We start from the raw sequence: 19,281 nt of genomic DNA, 5'->3' as shown, positions 1-19,281 counted from the left end.
TAAAAACAAAAAAATATCCTATAAAGACTGTATTAATGTTAGCTGGTTAGCTGTACAAAATATATTGTTAAAAACCATTATGTTGAGATGTTAACAGTCTAATACATCCATTTATAAATAGTAACTAATTTATTGGAAATGTTTTCAAGGCACACCTAATACAACCTTTATCTCCTAGAGAGACACTTTTACAAACCAAAAATAACAGTTACGGTTGTAAGAAAACATTGTCAATATAACAGCAATAGTAAGCCTTAGTTGGAAACATACAAACATCTTTAGCTAGCTAAATATACATTTACAGTGGTTATATAGGGCATGTGTTAGATCTAATTTGAATTATTCAATACAGCATGTGGAGCGCAACTAGTAGCTCCTGAGCGACAAGTCGGAGACCCCTGCTGTGTACACTATTTAAATAGATTTTAATAAAATGAAAGTGGTGGTTCTGAGTAATGAAATTATTTCCAAGTTTAAAATGACAAACCTCATTAATTCCTGTCATGAAATCATCTTCTGTCCAGGTTTTCCTCCCTTCTTTCTAAAGATTTTCATCAGTTTAGGAGCATAAAGATCCAGCTGTGACATGAACTTTGAGGCCAATGGCATTGTGGTGATTCGTCTGAACTCTGCATTAATCTAGAAGACAGTGAAATAAAAATGTATTTAATTTTTTTTTTTTTTTCCCCTGCCCCAAATACCAAATTATAAATGTATATCCTCCTGAGACCCGAGCTTTAATCAAATAAAATAATAAAAAAATAAATAAAAATAAAAATACAATAAAAAATAATAAAAACAAATAAAAATTAAATAATTAAATAAAAATAATTAAATAAAAAAATAAAATAAAAATAAACAAAAAAATAAATATTCTAAACTCTTAGAAATATTCAAAATTGAACATGTTCTTGTTGCTGTTCTTCTAAAAATTTGCACTGTGGCCTAAACAATCCAAAATGTGTTGTCCACAGATGAGGACACCAGGTCTCAGGACGATAGAGCCTGTAAGCTTGGTGGTGTTTAAAATGTTTTTTATCTGCAAAAGTTTAAAAAGAAATGTGTCTGTGATGATCTTCTTTGATATAGGCATAGATGCAGAACTGATCAAATAATGAAGTTCAGAAAGCAGTTCATCAATTGCAACACTTGGAACAGCTTTTGGAGTAGCAGTTTTCAAGCTTCAATAAAAGAGATGCTAAGTTCAACTCTATAACATCTGACAAGCCTTTATCCTCTATGTCAGTGGCTTCAGTGTCATCACCACCTGCATTGCTGTCATCAGCAAGGGTCCCTTCTGAAGCAACACAAGCTGAGGTTTGGCTTTCAATGGTGTTCACAATCCCTGGTTTAAAGTCTTCTAAGGTGTATGGCGTGTGCTTCTGGGTTTTATGCGACTTGAATGTACCATAGATATTTGTTTGGTAAGAGCAACCCTTAAACATACAATGCACTGTCTCACTACTTTTTAGATGAGTGTTAATATGAGAAAAATACTCTTTTTCTGTAGCAAGACCACTAAATGTACACAGATGGCAGCTAAATGTTGCAACAGTTATGTGTTTTTTGTGTGGATGTACTCTGCTTGTATGGCTATAAAGAGTTTTAAAAGTCTTGAAAGTACCCGGGCAATCCAAATATATACATGAATATAATGGTCTGGAAACATGAACTAACTTGTAGTGCCTAAACAAACGCGTCCTTGTTCACACCACCTTCTGGCACAATTTACACTGCCACATCAGCACATCTGTGGAAAAAAAGACAAAGCATAAGACATATATTTTTCAATAGCATTTTAAATATTTTAATTAATATTTTTGTTATTTTATAGCACTGCCTTCTGAAACTGGATTCTCAAACTTTGAAGCTCACCATGTATAATTGGACTGTGTAATAAATGAGCTATTTAGCTATAATCTTGTGCTTTATGAGCTTTATCTGTCTGCACATTGGCCCTCCAAATACAAAACTACTAAAACCCACATTTGAAAGTTTATAAAATCCAAATTTCACAAATTTCTATCTGTGTAGGTAATTTTATCTTGTCTTATGGTCATTACAATAACTTTATAAAAGACTACATTAGATACATGTTCAATAATTTCATGATAACTCTATACATAAAACTAATTGATTTGATCATTAAAATATGCAAACAAAATCTTATTACAAAATGGAGGGAAAATTTATTATTTGTTCTACTTGTAATACAACGGCAGGAGTGATCCTGCATGCTCAAACCCTATCGAAGTATTTACAAAAAGATAATAGCCGAATTCCTTATTCAGTCTCCCTCTTCACCGGGATACAGCCCGAGGCTCCGCAGTCACGTCATCGCTGCGGTTGTGCCTGCCCATCGCCGCCTTCGCACTCACCACTACAGCTTTCATTTGGTCTCCGCTGGTCTCCGCTCACACACACATCCACCGACCGACCGGTCCGCCCCGCGCTCATACATTCTTCCCATTCTCCCCCACGCCAGTGTAGCACGTGCAGCACATACAAAAAGTCCTAAACACAAGTGCCTCAGTGTCCATTATAATGGACATTTATAAATCCTTATTATTTTTAAGACACAAACACATATTATTCGAATAATTGCTAAATGTACTCTTAAATGGTCAAGCAATACAAATACATGTTAAGAATATAGTTTAAAATGTGTAAATAAAGGGTATTTGATTTACCTTTCCTTGAACCGTAGAATGTACCATTTTGAATATCGGCCATTATGGATTGAAAGGAAAAGGTATTTCCAAACGTTTCAGTCAAACAAATGACATATGAACAGAAAGCCCTGGATGTGCTCTACAGGTTCATCCACAGTTAAGAGACTATCTCAAAACACTTCAAAGGTAGACTGGTTCACTCCTTTATAAAGGACACAAATTAATGGTACAGGTGTCATGGGGGATATGGTCACACTGACCCCTGCCTTCCATCTGATAAGTCAACAAATTTTAGAACAGTAACACAACCCTACATGAACACGATACTATTACATCATCCTGCCTAAGGGGACTTTTAAAACATTTTATTGTACAAAGTAGGGTGGTTAAAAGTATAAAAAGTCAAATACTAATACTGAAACGAGTATCAAAACTAGATTAATTTTAGCAGGTATCGATACTAAAAAAGTCATATGTATCCGACAGAAATGAACCTTTCCAGAATAGCTTTAGAATGATCTTGAGCTGTATCAGAACAAGTATAAAACCACATAGATTAGTGTACACCCACAGACCACTATGGAACCTAGGACCACTGATGTGTTACACAGATATAAGGCCACATGGTAATATAAAAGAAAGTACTACCATTTGATGCGGAAAATCACATTCTGCTGTCTAAATAAAGAATGTTTTTATTATCATTGTGGTATCGGAATCAGAACTGAGTATTGAGTCTATTCCTTAGTATCAAAATTGAGTTTTTAACAGAAGAAGCAGTTTGGATTAGCAGCGAAACGTCTTCACTCTTACAACGATTTGTCCAGTTGACATATTTAAACTTCGTCTTTTGCTATTGTCATTTCTTCATCTTTTCTCTTTATTTATACAGGGGAACCCAGTGAGACCACATGGGCCCCCTTTTGTATGGCTGCCCTGTTTAAACACAATACAAGGAGAAAAACAAACAAGTATCCAAGTTCATATAAAACATTAAAAACGGGAGCAAGTGTGAGCAATGTTCCCTCTAATTTTTCACGAGTCTGAGCAAACACACAAACTCCCTGAGCGGTCCCATGGACCACTGTGAGCAACATCAGATGTGTTCACTGTGGTCATGCTGCATCACATCCATCCAAGTTAAATGGTTTATTAAAAGAATCAAATTACCGTATTTACATTTCTGTTATAAGACTTTTAATTAAGTGCTTTAGCCACTTATACAATGAAAATGATAAAAATCTTGCTCATGACCTGCGCCATATGTTAATGCTGTTGGAAGTATAAATATTTAATTTTAACTATGGCAAAACATGAGCTTCCAACCAAACCAAGACAACTGTAAACTCCAATGTTGAAAACACACTTAACATTTTTATGATAAAGCTCTGACTTGTATTATGAGTATAAGCCATTGTGTGAAGCTTTTGCTGTGCACTGAGTGAGATTGTCCTACTGTGGTCTGGGACAGTCCGTTAAGTCTTTTTCAGTATATGACACGATCATTTGATTTTTACAACTCATAGTGACAGTTTCAATGACCAATACACACTGAGAGGAATCTGTATCTGCACACCCAGCTGCTCTATTACTGTACATTTACATAACAAAACACAATATAAAATGTATATTTGTATATAAAATATATTCAAAACAACTGGTATGGGTCAAAATAAATATATATTTACAAACCACACACTGCAGCCCCCCCACACACACACACCCACACACACCCACTTCAAAATGTAAACAAACACACATTGGAAACTAAAAATACACTGTACATGAGACAGTGTGAGTCATTCTGTGACAGAGGTTGGAGAATCGAGTCCTGCTCGGACCAACTTCGGCCATTGTGTCCTTAGGCAAGACAATTCGCCCAAGTGGTGTGTGCGTGATGATTGGTGGTGATCTGGGGGGGCGCAGATTGGCATTAGCTAATGCTAATAATTACACATAATACACATATGACCCAAATTAAGTCAATAGCAGAATAAACCACGCTTACCGATCGGGGACAGCATCCAGTCCATCAAAATCATAAGGTCCCTCTACTCCTGAGTCCACCATGAGATCTTCACTCGGTTCCACGAACCGCTCCGGGTCCGAGATGCTTCTAGTTTAACTTGTACAAACATCCACAGTGTCCTCGGTCGCGTACTTCCTTTGTTTTGTCCGTTTCGTCATTTTTAAAACGCAAAACTACTACAAAACAGTGCGTAAAATTACGCAGTTACGCGCGCATAATTTTACTCGCGGATCTTTGCCCGAGGGCGGGCCGTCGGGACGTTAAGGGGTTAAACAGCACTTAGAATCATCAGCGAGTCTTCACTCCACATCGGTCACATCGGATAAAACACGGGACATGAGGAGCCTGTCAATGACGTTTATAAGCTGCGCAAATACGTCTGTGAATCACATAATTGTCTGAAGCAGCTCGTCCCCGGTCACTGACTCACATTGAAAAATAGCGCAGAATGAATTGTTGTGTGTTTATTTTATTTTCAACTCCGGTTCGATTTTTTTTGTGCGCAGCACAGATTTTCTGTGCGCGGAGACCGTGTCAGCAGTGCGCAATTGCGCACGCGCGCAGCTTGGAGGGAACAGTGGGTGTGAGTATAAAAGATTGTTAAATGGCAATTGTGTCACCAAAGTATCCAGTTTAGGTTTTCCTTGGAGTGCAACCTATTTTTGTGAAGCAAAACTGCTCAAAGTCCTCTTTCCCGTCTCAGTTCTGGTGTAGCCAGCCCTTAGCCTTATGCAGTTATGAAACCTGGTATTAAATGTTCCAGTATCAATGATTAACACTAAACATAGTAGCAAAAGACAAAGTTTAAGTCTGTCAAGTGGACAAATTGTTGTAGGAGTGAAGACGTTTCGCTGCGCATCCAAGCTGCTTCTTCAGTTCTGATTAGATTGCTGGTGGCCACTGCCTTATATCTATCTGAAGGAAAGGGCTAACTACAGTGAAACTGCAAACAGTTTTGCAGTTTCAGCCTTAACAACCCTATTCAACTTTTAATGACCCTCCAAGTGTTCTCTTTTGTCTCACCCCCCCATTCCTGTTTAAGGAAGGATTGTCTTTCCTAACAAAAATAGCTTCTTTAACTCCCCTCTCAACCCATTTCTTTTCTCTGGCTGAGATCTGAACCTCACTATCTTCAAAGGAGTGGTTAGTGGCTTTGAGATGGAGATATACGGCGGACTGGAGTCCAGAGGAACTCTCACGCTGGTGTTGGCACATTCTCTTATGGAGTAGCTGTTTAGTTTCTTCAATGTAACGCTCATTCTCCAATGTAGATTACATTACCTTTAGACAACAGCAGTTTACAGTTTCAGTGTAGTTAGCCCCTCCCTTCAGATAGATATAAGGATAATGATTTGTTCAGTTGACAGATTTAAACTTCATCTTTTGCTAGAACCAGCAACAGTATTCCCAGGTGGAGGTGAAGATTGAACACCAAACGTTTGTTTAGTGACTGAACTAATAAACTTATATTGTTCTTACAGCTCACTACCACACACAGCACATTCAAAGATGAGGTGGGTGAAGTGTCTTGCCCAAAGACACAGCAACAGTTCATTTTCCACTAAAACTGCTACTACCTCACTGTGGCACCTGGTATTTTCAGCAGTCTCCCATCCGAGTACTAAAGAGGCCTAACACTGCTTTTATCTTTTACTCTCAAAGACATTCTCAAGTTGGAATCATTAACATCTCCTCCTAAACTGTAAAACAAATTAACCTCACTGGACAAAATTATGGGTCATGCCTAAACGACTATAAAAAAATAATTGTAGTCATACTGTGATAATCAGAATCGTTATTTGGACCATACACAGGGCCAGCCCAGTCTATAAGTGGACTAAGCAGCTGCTTAGGGCCCCGAGGCCTGCAGAGGGCCCCCGAGAGCCCAAACATACATTAAAAATAATATATCAAGTTTTAGAAACAGGGCTTATATGTTTACAGCAGCCTAAATATCCCTTTCAAATCATTACATTTGTTTTATATCTATAGTAGCAAAATATCTGCTGCTGCGTACATTTGGTTTTGAGCCAGGCATAGGTGAGGGCAGCTATGTGTTTACACCGGTGCATGAACCCATTATAATGTAAATGCAAGCCCTCTGTCGCTAACTGGAACCCATTCAAATCCACCAGAAACTTGTCTAGAATTTAAAAAATCTTGACTCCCCTTTATATGTTGTCTGCTGTTCTTGTGACTATAGTAGTTGTGACACTTTAGATGTTTTCAGTCTGGTCATATACATATAAATACAGTTGGTCAAGATGATGAGAGTATAGTCATAATGTTGTCAAATGTGAATCACCAATAGCTGAGCCAGGATACATCCGCTGCTGGGAGGCCCCAGAGACAAATTCATCTTAGGCCCTCCTGAAAGCTAGGGCTGGTCCTGACTATACAGACTGTAAAACACATGCCAAAAGATCTTTCATAACAAAGACAGCTGCATTATTAAATCAAAACATCAAAAAAGAATAAATGATTTCTTATTTTACTCAGTAATACACTTTATTCATGCATATTCTCTAGTTAGAAACCATCAGTCTCCATGAAATCCAAGAAATGTATTTAAAAAAAAAAAATTACACTAAAATTCTTCATCTGACAAGTCAACTATTAAAATACTTGTTAGTTGCAGTCCTGTTGAGATTTTGCAACTAATGTCATCAACATTGCACAAGGGTGTGATGCTAACTGTAGGGACTGCTGAGCTTTGTTTTAACACAATCTGACCATAAAGAATTGACTAAACTCAAAGTACAACAGCTTGCCTGATTTGTGCTGTTAAACAAGTCTCTCTCAAGCTTCACACTTACAAGCTTCTTTAACTCCCCATTAGTCAACAGTTGCACTCCTAAACAGGACCATGAAGGCTCATATTGATCTTAGGCTTCTGAAAATGTGTTGTTTAAACACATTTTATATGTTTTCCTTGAGTTTTTAGAACTGCTAAACATTCCACCAGAGATATACATGCAGAACCCCCAGCATGATGTCATTGAAAAGTATCAATCAACCGCATTCTTTTTGCCCTCCCCAGGACACATGCACCGTTCGATTTGACCATTCAGCACAGAGTGGACTGCATCCAATCAAACTTGTGCTGGATGATTTCCCAATGTATAACATCTACCTTACGTACTCCAACAGATTCTATACGAAGAAGTGCCGACTGTCTCTGTCAAGCCTCACACCAAGAGGGCCTCCACCTTCAAAGTCACCTACTCCACCAGGGATTTTTGTATCAACCATCAGTCCATTAAGCACCATTCAAGAGCAGTTTTCTATTAACGATAACAAAAAATGAACACACATAAATAAAGAGTCTTTATAGGTTGCATTCACAAATTATTATAGCATTTTAAAATCCTTATAGTTTAAAATTCAGCTGGAGACAGGTCAGAATTCTATGGTAGAATTTGCTGTGTAACTGTCAGATTACAAATGAAAATTGACCTGGTTTATGGTTAATATCTAAATATAATTAATGGGCCTATCCACATGGAACAAAAACTGGAGCAAGCTTCAACATGTCATGCACAAATAAACAAAAGTTAAATGATTCTATTTACTAAAGATTTAAAAAGTGGTGCCATTATTTAAGCCCAAAAGACATGATTATTTTCAGTTGCGAGAACCTTGAGCTATAAGAATAACATGACATGGACACATTTGTGGAGCCAATCCCAAACAATGATGAAGTTCAACATTTGAGGATCTTAAGTTTGGGTATTTCTTTCAAAAACAGTGACTCTCTTAAAGCTATACTGGCCCATGCACTCCATCTGAAATTATAACATAATCAAATTCTGTAACTTGCATTGTGTTGTGCACCCACTGTATACGATAATGTACAACAACAACTACTACTACTGCTACTACTACTGCTACTACTACTACTGCTACTACTACTGCTACTACTACTACTCCTTTATAGCAGAATCTTGTGCTGAGGGAGATTACTTTCCCCTTTTCATAGCCCCAACACCGAGTAACGGAGTAAAGATCCCTGCATATGCTGGACGCACCCAGGAAGTCAAAGTCAGGATGATGGCAAAACACAATATGTAAAAGAAATACAGCTAAAATGTTTCAAAAATAATAGTTCTTTACCTAAATTGCCCATTTCCCATATGTCAGGCTTTTCAATTAAAGGAACAGTAAGTAGCCTGCGCTCTCAGTTTTAAAATAGGGAGTACAATAATAACTGAACCTGTATGGCAGTGCCTTAATGTGCAGATAGAGGACACACACAAGTTTTTCTCATTCTCAGTATCTGGATAGCATGTACTGCAGCACCTGAGACTGCACTATAACTCATTCATGATTGTCTGTAGATGCTGGGGTTTATGTAGTGACCAATCAGATGAGAGTGAGGCCTTTTAAGTTTAAACCAACTGGTTCAACATTTGAACTGGCAACCAAAATCATCTTCGAGATTTGAGAATCAAAAATTGTTTTAATTTATGCCAAAATGGCTAGGCAGTGCTCCTGAATCTTATATGTATTACACTGATTAAGAAAATAAAGTTGGAGAATGAAGTAAGTACAAAGCACAGGGAAAACGGGGGTGTAAAGATTAGTCAAACATAAATAACTCGTGTTACAACTTCAGAGGGTAAATAAGAAGGGAAAACAACTATAAGATGATTAAAAGCTCTAAAAAGTCAATTTTGCAGAATAAGTCTGTTTCAGTGTTGAGGTAAACAATAAGAACTAATTAAAATGTTCTGGTCCTCCTCCCAGCTTTTTAACTTCATACTTATAGAACCAGAAGGGATCACCTACAACTGCACTTTTATTGACAAATTTGTCATAAAATGGACTTCAACTTCAGAAGATGAGGACAAATACTTCCCAGTTTGCTTTGTGGCTGAAGGAATAAACCAGTGAGTGCTATTGGATACCATTACTATACTTTTACTATGACAAGCTAAACTAATTAAACAAAATCATTTATTTTTCAGAAATGATCAAATATATCAATCTGAGCTGTGCTATTTCATTTTTGTAGTACAAATAGGAGGTAAGTAACTGTAAGACCAGGATTCAGGATTCCATTATATAGTAAAAGTAGAAAAGTATTGAAATGAAGTAACAATATTAGGTATTTGCACTTTATGGATACTTTTTACTTTTACTTAACTACATTTGAGAACAGGAAGCTATACTCCACTACATGCTTCAAGACTGTTTCTGTTGATGTCAAGATCCCAATTTGCATCATGTTTTTGTGCTGTCTTCCCCCTCTCTTCTGTGTCAGAGCCTGGAGCTGGGTGGAGACTCGGGCTGGATGTTTTTGCTCCTCATTAGATCCTGCTCCCTGGACCCGCTCAGCTTCTGTCTCTGATCCACCTGACCATGACCAGTACGAACCTCACACCTTCCGACCCAGCTCACCTCTACCGGTATTGCTCACCTCGTCTCTGACCACGCTGCCCACGATCTACTCCTGGACTACTGCAAACAACCCTGCTCTCAACTATCTGATCAATCTACCATAATTAGCTCATTTAAAAACTGTAAAATAAACATTGTTAAATCAAACTGTGAAATACTTTTATTTTTTACTTTTAAGTAGTTTAAGTTTTAAAGGGGTACTGTAACACTTTTACTTAAGTAGAATTTTTCATATGATACTTTCAGTTTTACTCCTCAGTTTTTTGTGGTTTTTTTTGGTATCTGTAGTTTTACTTGACTAACAAAATTGAGTACTTATTCCACTGCTGTTCATACCTACCACTTCATAAATGTAAACAAGAATTGTTTTTCAATGGTTTACCAGGTTAAGTAACAAAGACAAATAGACCAACTATATGAAATTAGTAGATGTGTCACACTATCCAAATCTCACAATATTTTGACTGTATTCAACTCACAATATGATATGCATTTTATACGGTAAAAATTATATTTTTGCCTAAGAAGCAATTGTATAGTGAAAAGAGCGATGTCACCAATAATGTGAGTAAATAATGAGTGTAGCCTTATTTGCATTAAAAATTAACAATTCTTTTTCAAGGCAATCAGTATCTGTGAATAAGTGAATTCAAAGTTTCTATATAATCATATGTATAAAAGGTTTAGTCCACTTTAAATGTCTAAAGTGGACGATTTGTGTAATTTAGGATTTACTGTGACCTGAAATGAAACAAATATGATGGTGGAAATAAGAAGGTCAGATTACATCAACTGTTTCTACAGCCATCTCCACCTGAACAACTTCAGAGATTCAACCTGTGACTTTTCCATACAGTCCAACAGGACTCACATCGTGGCCCACATGGCTCTGTACACATGTGGAACCGATATTGAGGTGCACTAACTGCTCTGGCACTATTTCACCTTACAAATGTGATATCAAGGGATAAGTTAGATGGTCAAAACAGGTTGTCCCAGCTCCATTGAAGGATGGGTCAAATTCAGAGGACATGTTTCCCTATGGGGCCAATAAAGTGTGCCTTAACCTTAAAGTGGATCTAAACACCTAAACTCTACCCATAACCAAAATTCAAACAGAGCAGGTGAACTGGGCAGTGCCTGCCTTAGGGCAGTACAGTGTGATGTCACATAGCACTTAAAATGTCAGTGTTGATGGTGAGGAGGGGTACAGGGGAGAGCTGAGGGAGTTGATGGTGTTGCGGCAGCGGTGGAATCAGAGAGGAGGTTGGTTGTATGGTATTGAAACTAACCTGAAGTCAATAAGCCTGTCAAAAGCAAATGTATACCACTTCAGAAAAATGCTATATTTGTGTGTATAAACAATTCACAGCAACAACATTGACCTTGGCAAGCACTTGAGATTTTAGTAAGAATCTTATGACAAGCTAGCCAGGCCTTATCATAACATCTTGGAAAAAAATTCCTTGTTAGAACTTATGTCAAACCTTTGAATTTACAGGCATGGGACAACATTGAAATTTGGTGTCACAATTATCATGGCCAAAATATTTGCGATTAACGATTAGATCACTATAATTATTAAAGCTGCTGAAGTTTATAAATGTTCTGATATGAATTATTATAATGTTAATATTATGAATGGGTTCCATATTTAAACAACTTAACTTATAGTACTGTACTTCGTTATAAGTGACAACAACAAGACAGTGGCATTCGTGTCTGTATACATTATAACCAGATATTCCATGTTCTTAAGAAGACTGAATTGAGTTGAATAATGATCAAGAAAAGATCACCAGGGAGCAGTAGGTTTGTTCTGCTTATTCTGGTGATATAATACAGATAATCTCTGTTGGTGATTCTCACAATTATACAAAATGTCCCACAAACAATTACGGTCTAGCCTTTTGATCACAATAAACCACAATATGGTTTCTTGTCCCATCCATATTTACAGGTAGACAGGGACAATATAATCTTCAAAAATAGGATTATAAATGGAGACCCCATTAATGTTATCTCCAAACATTTGGATGTGGAAATCTCATTTGCGCTTATTTCAAGAGAAACAACCTGACTCTGGGCTTCAGGCACAAAAACATTTACGCCTTCGGACTTTCACTTTTCAATTTGACTTCTTTGAGACAGCAGAATATGCAACTAGAATGAACCACTACCCGCTGGAAGTATCTATCACACAAATGATGTACATGCAAATCGGAGTAACTTCTAATGTCCTCAAAACTGAGTTGTTTGTTGAGACCTCCATAGCCACTCCTTATGGTAATTTAAACACAAGTGAGATCTACAGAAGTGTTGAGAATGGGTAAACTATGTCTTCTTAAAGTGCATTTGACAGATTAATATATTTTTTCTAATTGTTACTTGGTTTGGTGCAGAGGTAACTTTTTAAAGAAATTGTACCTTTTTCTAGCAGCATACTTTTACTCAGTGACATTTTTTTTAAGTAACAGTGCTCTTACTTGAGTAAAAGCTGTGGTTCCTCTTCCCACTGTGAGTAACTCTAAAGTAACTTTATATTGACAATATGAAATGATTCTAACATTTGTATTTCTTGCAGCTCCTTCGGATATGATTTTTTTAAATCAATTTTGTGTCTGTTTGAAAATACCAGATTCTGTGCTTTAATATTTAGTCTTTCAAATTATAAATCAAATGCATCTTGACAGTTACTCTTTAAGTTACTCTTACTGTCATGACGCCCGTTTGTCCCTGTCCTCCCGTGCTCTCTACCCCTCCCCGACCTGTCTGCCCGGAGCTGGGCGGAGTTCGAGACTTCTCCGCACGCACCTGGAGCGCATCAGCGTAATCACCGCCTGAGTACTTGAGGGCTCGGCAGTCTACACTCGGCACCAGGTCGTCCGCGTGTAAACACTCCTGCCTTCGCCCGCTTCTGCACCTGCCTCCACGCTCCGAGTCCAGCCTCCACGCTCCGAGTCCAGCCTCCACGCTCCGAGTCCAGCCTCCACGCTCCGAGTCCAGCCTCCACGCTCCGAGTCCAGCCTCCACGCTCCGAGTCCAGCCTCCACGCTCCGAGTCCAGCCTCCACGCTCCGAGTCCAGCCTCCACGCTCCGAGTCCAGCCTCCACGCTCCGAGTCCAGCCTCCGTCCGCTCCTGCACCGTCAACTCCCTCTGCTCTGCCTGTCCTGGTCTCTGGCGTCCCGCCTGCCTCTGACTCTGGGTCCCGCTTGTCCTGGTCTCGTCTCCGTCTCCCTCGTCACTCCGGCCCCGGCTTCCCGCTCCCGGCCCGCTCTCCGTCCGTCTCGTCTGCCTCCTGCTTCCCGGATCCTCGTACTTGTTATTAGACTGTTTAAGACTGCTTTTCACTAAAGACTTGTATAATAAACACTGTAACCTTGCCCCGAGTCTGCACCTCTTGGTCCTTCCCGCACCCGTTACGACACTTACTTGAGTATAGTAAAAGTTGAGATCAGACCTGGACAACTGAGGGATTACTCAGACATCTTACCTGAGTAGTTGTTTTTCAAAATACTTTTTTACTCTTTAACTTAATTTCTTTGGCCACTGCTTTATACTTCTATTTGAGTAATATTTTTTGAAGTTTTGAAGTAACGTTACTCTTCCCTGAGTAAAATGTTTGGCTACTTTAATCATCTCTAGTTTAGCGGGATAGTACCTGTGGTAAATATGAATAATAATTTTAGTCATGTGGCAGTTTGTTTAGAAAAGTAGAAAAAAAGTTGGAAAATACAGGAAGCAGCAGTGAACTGTAAAAGAAAAAGCTTCACCTATGTCATCAACTACCTCTAAAATGCGGGGACAATTTACGCACAAGGAAGGCATTACTTTGACACTTTGAACATTGATTTAACAAAATAAAGGTTTTATTTATTTATAGTTGTCAAATCATTACTATTACTATTTAGACAAGTTTTGGTTCTTGTTAACATTGAGGTTGCTAGGTTACAAACCTCTACGTATGTCATATCTGCTGCATGTGTTGAAGCAGGAAGTAAATACACTTCACCAAATTTGCAAAACTAGAAAAGACTAGGCAAGATTTTTAGTCAAATCTTAAATGACGTTAACTATGTTTTATAGAAATGAGTCTAACCAGTCATATGCATTTTAAACACTCATATACGTATAATTAATATATTATATTTTATAGATGTCCCATAGATGAATCTGTGGAAATCTACACAGCTCTGGGCAGCAGTTCTGATTTGGAATGGAGGCCTTTGAGTTTGTCACTGGACGTGAGGAGGTGAAAACTACAAACTTATAACAACTGAAAATTCACAGGTTTTGTTTCCATCCTAGAATCGGATTATTATTTCCAAAGGGCACTTTATTTCACTGAAAGGTTTTAAGAAGACTCCCACACACTGTCTCATTCTCAATTCCCTTTTATTAATACAACGTTTCAGTCCCTCTGACCCTCCTCAGGTATGAGGACAGCCCCTTCCACTCCCCTTATACAGTGGCTTGCAAAAGCATTCATCCCCCTGGAACTTTTTCAAATTTCATCAAGTCACAAATTTAAATATTTTTTAATTTGCACTTTATTTGAATAAGTAACACAAAATGGTATGCAATTGTGAAGTAGAAAGAAAAAGATACATAATTTCCTGTTAAGAGAACAAAACAAAAAAACTACAAAAAACTATATATATATATATATATATATATATATATATATATATATATATATATATATATATATATATATATATATATATATATATATATATATATATATATATATATATATATATATATATATATATATATATATATATATATACACACAAAACTGAAAACTGCAGCGTAAAAGCTTTTGCTGCAATTACAGTTGCAAGTCTTTTGGGGTATGTCTCCACCACTGACTGAAAATTTTCCTCATTCTTCCTGGCAATACAGTTCAAGCTCTGTCAGATTTGATGGAGATTGTTTGTGAACTGCAGTTTTCAGATCTTGCCACAGATTCTCAATAGGATTTAGATCCGGACTTTGACTTGGCCATTCTAACACATGAATATGTTTTGCTTTAGACCATTCCATTGTCACTTTGGCTTTATGTTTAGGATTGTTGTCCTGCTGGAATGTGAACCTCCGCCTGAGTCTCAAGTCTTTTGCAGACTCCAACAGGTTTTCTTCCAAGATTGCCCTGTATTTAGCTCCATCCATCTTCCCATCAACTCTGACCAGCTTCCCTCTTCCAGCTGAAGAAAAGCACCCCCACAGCATGATGCTGCCACCACCGTGTTTGACTGTGGGGATGGTGTGTTCAGAGTGATGTGCAGTGTTAGTTTTCCTCCACATGTAGAGTTTTGCTTTTAGACCAAAAAGTTCGATTTTGGTCTCATCAGACCAGATCACCTTCTGTCACATGTTTGCTGTGTTGTCCAAATTACTTCAAGTGAACAGTAAACAAGACTTCTTATGGATGTTTTTTTTTTTTAAAAAAAAAAACCAATGGCTTTCTTCTTGCCACTCTTCCATAAAGACCAGATTTGTGTAGTGCACGACGTATAGTTGTCCTGTGAACAGATTCCTCCCACCTAAGGTCAGGATCTCTGCAGCTCTTCCAGAGTCACCATGGGCCTCCTGGCTGCATCTCTGATGAGTGCTCTTCTTGTTCGTTCTGTAAGTTTTGGTGGGTAGGTTTGCAGTTGTGCCATACTCTTTCCATTTCCAGATGAGGGATTAAACAGTGTTCCTTGAGATGTTCAACACTTGGGAAATCGTTTTAGATCCAAGCCCCACTTTAAACATCAACATAACTTTTTCTCTGACCTGTTTGGTGTGCTCCATTGACTTCATTTTGTGGTTTGCTCCCCAACACTCTTTTAACAAACTTTTTAGTCTTTAGGTCAACATTCAATCTTTCCAAAAGCATCAGGCAACTTCTAAAAGCAATTGGTTGCATTCAAGAAATAGGGGGATGAATACTTTTGCACGCTGCACTTTTAAGTTTTTTATTTTTTAAAAATTGGAAATCTTGTAAAATATTTCCTTCCATTTCACACTTGTGAGTAATTTTGTGTTGCTCATTCACATAAAATGCAAAGAAAATGTATTTAAATTTGTGGTTGTGATGTGACAATATGTGAAAAAGTGTCAGAAGGATGAATACTTTTGCAAGCCACTGTATTAGTTAAGGGACTGCCCCCTTACAAATAATCAATATATACATATACATACATATACAGGTGGCAATGGAAATGGGGGTAACAAAGATTACGCTAGCTTGGCAGCAGCCATCGCTCTGATTGGTCATAACTGGTCACACTGTACACATTTCTGATGTCACATGGCTGGGAGTTGCAGGGCTTGCAGGGACAGAGGCTGGCGCTCCTACATCGGTCTCACCATCTTTGGGCCTGGGGAACAAAGGACTGGGCCAGGACAACATGTGTCGGGCTGCATTGAACTCATTATAGAGTGTATGTTGTCAGGGAAAGCTGAATAAGCACAGCCTACTGAAGCATAACATCAGGACTATGTGTGGCGTTGCACACAGGTCTGATAGTGATAGGCCCAAAAAGTGCATTGGCCCACCATGAAAAGTCCCAGTGCTTTTGGTTAGGTGTACAAAACAGATTCCACCCATAAGCCTACATAACAAGGAAGCTCTCTGCAGTATTCTCTATGCATTCCCTAACAGTCATCATTCTAGCAGCCATCACTCTGATTGTTCAAAACTGGTCATGCAGTACACATTTCTGATGTCACATGGGTGGGAAGCACAGAGCTTGCACAGAGGAAGTAATGTGGAAAAAAAAAAAAAAAATTTGGCATTTCATCAATGAGCATGTGGTGATTTAAATATGTTACGTGTTACAATTAATACCCCATAAAAGAGTAACACATTTAAATGATTGTCCCAGTTTATGCTTCATGTGGATATTACCAGTAATTAGAGGAATATATATAAATATGGATTTTACTAGTTTTAAAGCTACCATCTGCAAGATTGTTTTTGCGCCCGCAGATGGCAGATGTGAAACCTATTCCTCCTCCCCCCTCGCCTCACCTGAGTCCTCTCCCCTCACCTGGCCTTTGTTCAGGCTCACCTCTGCCCTCTGGTCTTCTTCTGTCAGGCTAAAGCTGGTACACTATCAGAAAGCAGTAACATAGAGAGCATCTAGTGGCAATTAGTGAGAATACAACAGAGGCGGATCAGTCAGTCTAATTCCAGATGGTAGCTTTAAAGTGGAGTTAATAGAGTTTTATTTTGTTTGTATTTGTATTGTGCAGGACTTTGGAAACTGTCTTTGTTTATGTCCTATATATGTAAAGGGAATTAGATTGATTTGAAATATATTGCAACCTAAAGTAACAAGTAACTTAATTATGCTGCAGGTGTACATCACATGTCTTGTGCTCTTGTGTGTGATGGACTTCCCTGGGACAAGGTGCTCTCAGGGCTGCATAACTTCTCCAAACACATGGCGAAGAAGAGGAACATGGCCAAGACCAACAGACACTCCATTTCACAGGGTTCAGTGTGTATCATCACCTGCCATGATCCATGTATCTAGGGAAGAATGTTCAGCAGTTAACATGATGAAACAATGCACACTTTAGCAAACACAGCCAGATTGGATGGACAAAATGGATTTAAATGGCACATTTTCACGAGCCTATAATCAATACAAGCGTTCATGGTCCTGTTTAAGTGTTTGATTTTCAACAAAAAGGCTAATGGCTAATGCTATCTAGCTTGTGACTGTGATTTTATTTGAGAGGGACTTGTTTAGCTGTACAAAATCAGCTCATCTGTTGTTGTTCCAGCTAAGTCAGTTTTTGATGGACAGATTGTGTTAAAACAAAGTTCTGATTAGTCAAACAGGTCAATCTTGAGTAACAGAGCTTCAGACAAAGTTGTGCCTCAGCCCCAGGGAATGTTGATGGTATCAGCTTCAAAGTACCAATAGGTAGCGTTAACGTTCTAAAATGTATTTATTGATTTAAACTCACAGCAAGGATGTTGAGTTTTGTGCCAGTTTTTATTCCATGTGGATAGGCCCAGTAATTACATAGATATTAAACATAAAGGGATAAATACCTGGCCATGCAAGCTGCAAGAGAGTAACATCAGTACACTATTCTACACTTTGTACAACTGGTACTTTGTTTATTTGCATATAGTGTTGTCATGATACTAAAATTTCAAACTTGATTTTGATACTAAGGAATTTTATTTATTTAGACAATAGAATGTGATTGTCAACATTAAATTGTAGTACTTTCATTTATATTCTCATGTGGCCTTATATCTGTGTAATCCTTCAGTGGTCCAGGTAGGTTCCATAGTGGTCCATGGGCGTATAGTCTATGTGGTCTTATATTTGTTCTGATACAGCTCAAGATCATTCTAAAGCTATTCAGGAAAGATTCATTTCTGTCCTGTGAATGTGACTTTTTAGTATTGATACCTGCTCAAATGAGTATCTATTTTCGATACTAGTTTTAGTATTGATTAGTATCTGACTTTTGATACTTTTGCCAACCCTATTTACATATTATTGTACTCAATTATATCAAACACACAAGCATCATGGTTAACAATAAAAGCAACTCAAAGTCTCATTTAAAGTTGGTTGTTATTATTTTGTTACTATGTGGTGTATAACTGTAATAATTATGGTGATTTGTAAATATTTTAGTAGGAGAGAAGGGTTTGATAAAAGTGCATTCTAAACAGGCAGACCAAATCTAACAAGAAATTCAGCATAAATGAAACTAAACAGCATTATTCATTGTTATCCAACCATTGTTTCGAGTAAGCAAAAGGAGAAAAAGACATGTAAAAAAGAGGTGTGTGTAATTAACTGCACTTAATTACATGTTAAATATTACACTTAATACCTGGCACTTACCAAGTATAGTATGTGTTTGCTCTTAAGGATCAGTCACAGATGGACAGTGATGGGAAAATGTATTCAGTTACAAAATACTGAATACCCAAATTAAAATGTATTTTATCAGGTATTCCATTACATGGACCAATCAGAGTACTGTATTCTTAATACTTAGAATACTTTCACATTGAGTTGCATTATATTATAGTGTTAAAACATGAGCACACTTATTCTCACTAATTCAGATCATAACAAAGTCACATGAAGTACCGTCATGTATAGTAAATAACTGTATTCTGAATACCAACAAATACAGTTACTCAA

The sequence above is a fragment of the Periophthalmus magnuspinnatus genome, chromosome 3 (genome assembly GCF_009829125.3).
Source record: "Periophthalmus magnuspinnatus isolate fPerMag1 chromosome 3, fPerMag1.2.pri, whole genome shotgun sequence".
NCBI classification, from domain to species: domain Eukaryota; kingdom Metazoa; phylum Chordata; class Actinopteri; order Gobiiformes; family Gobiidae; genus Periophthalmus; species Periophthalmus magnuspinnatus.
Note: the sequence above shows the minus strand (reverse complement) of the source record.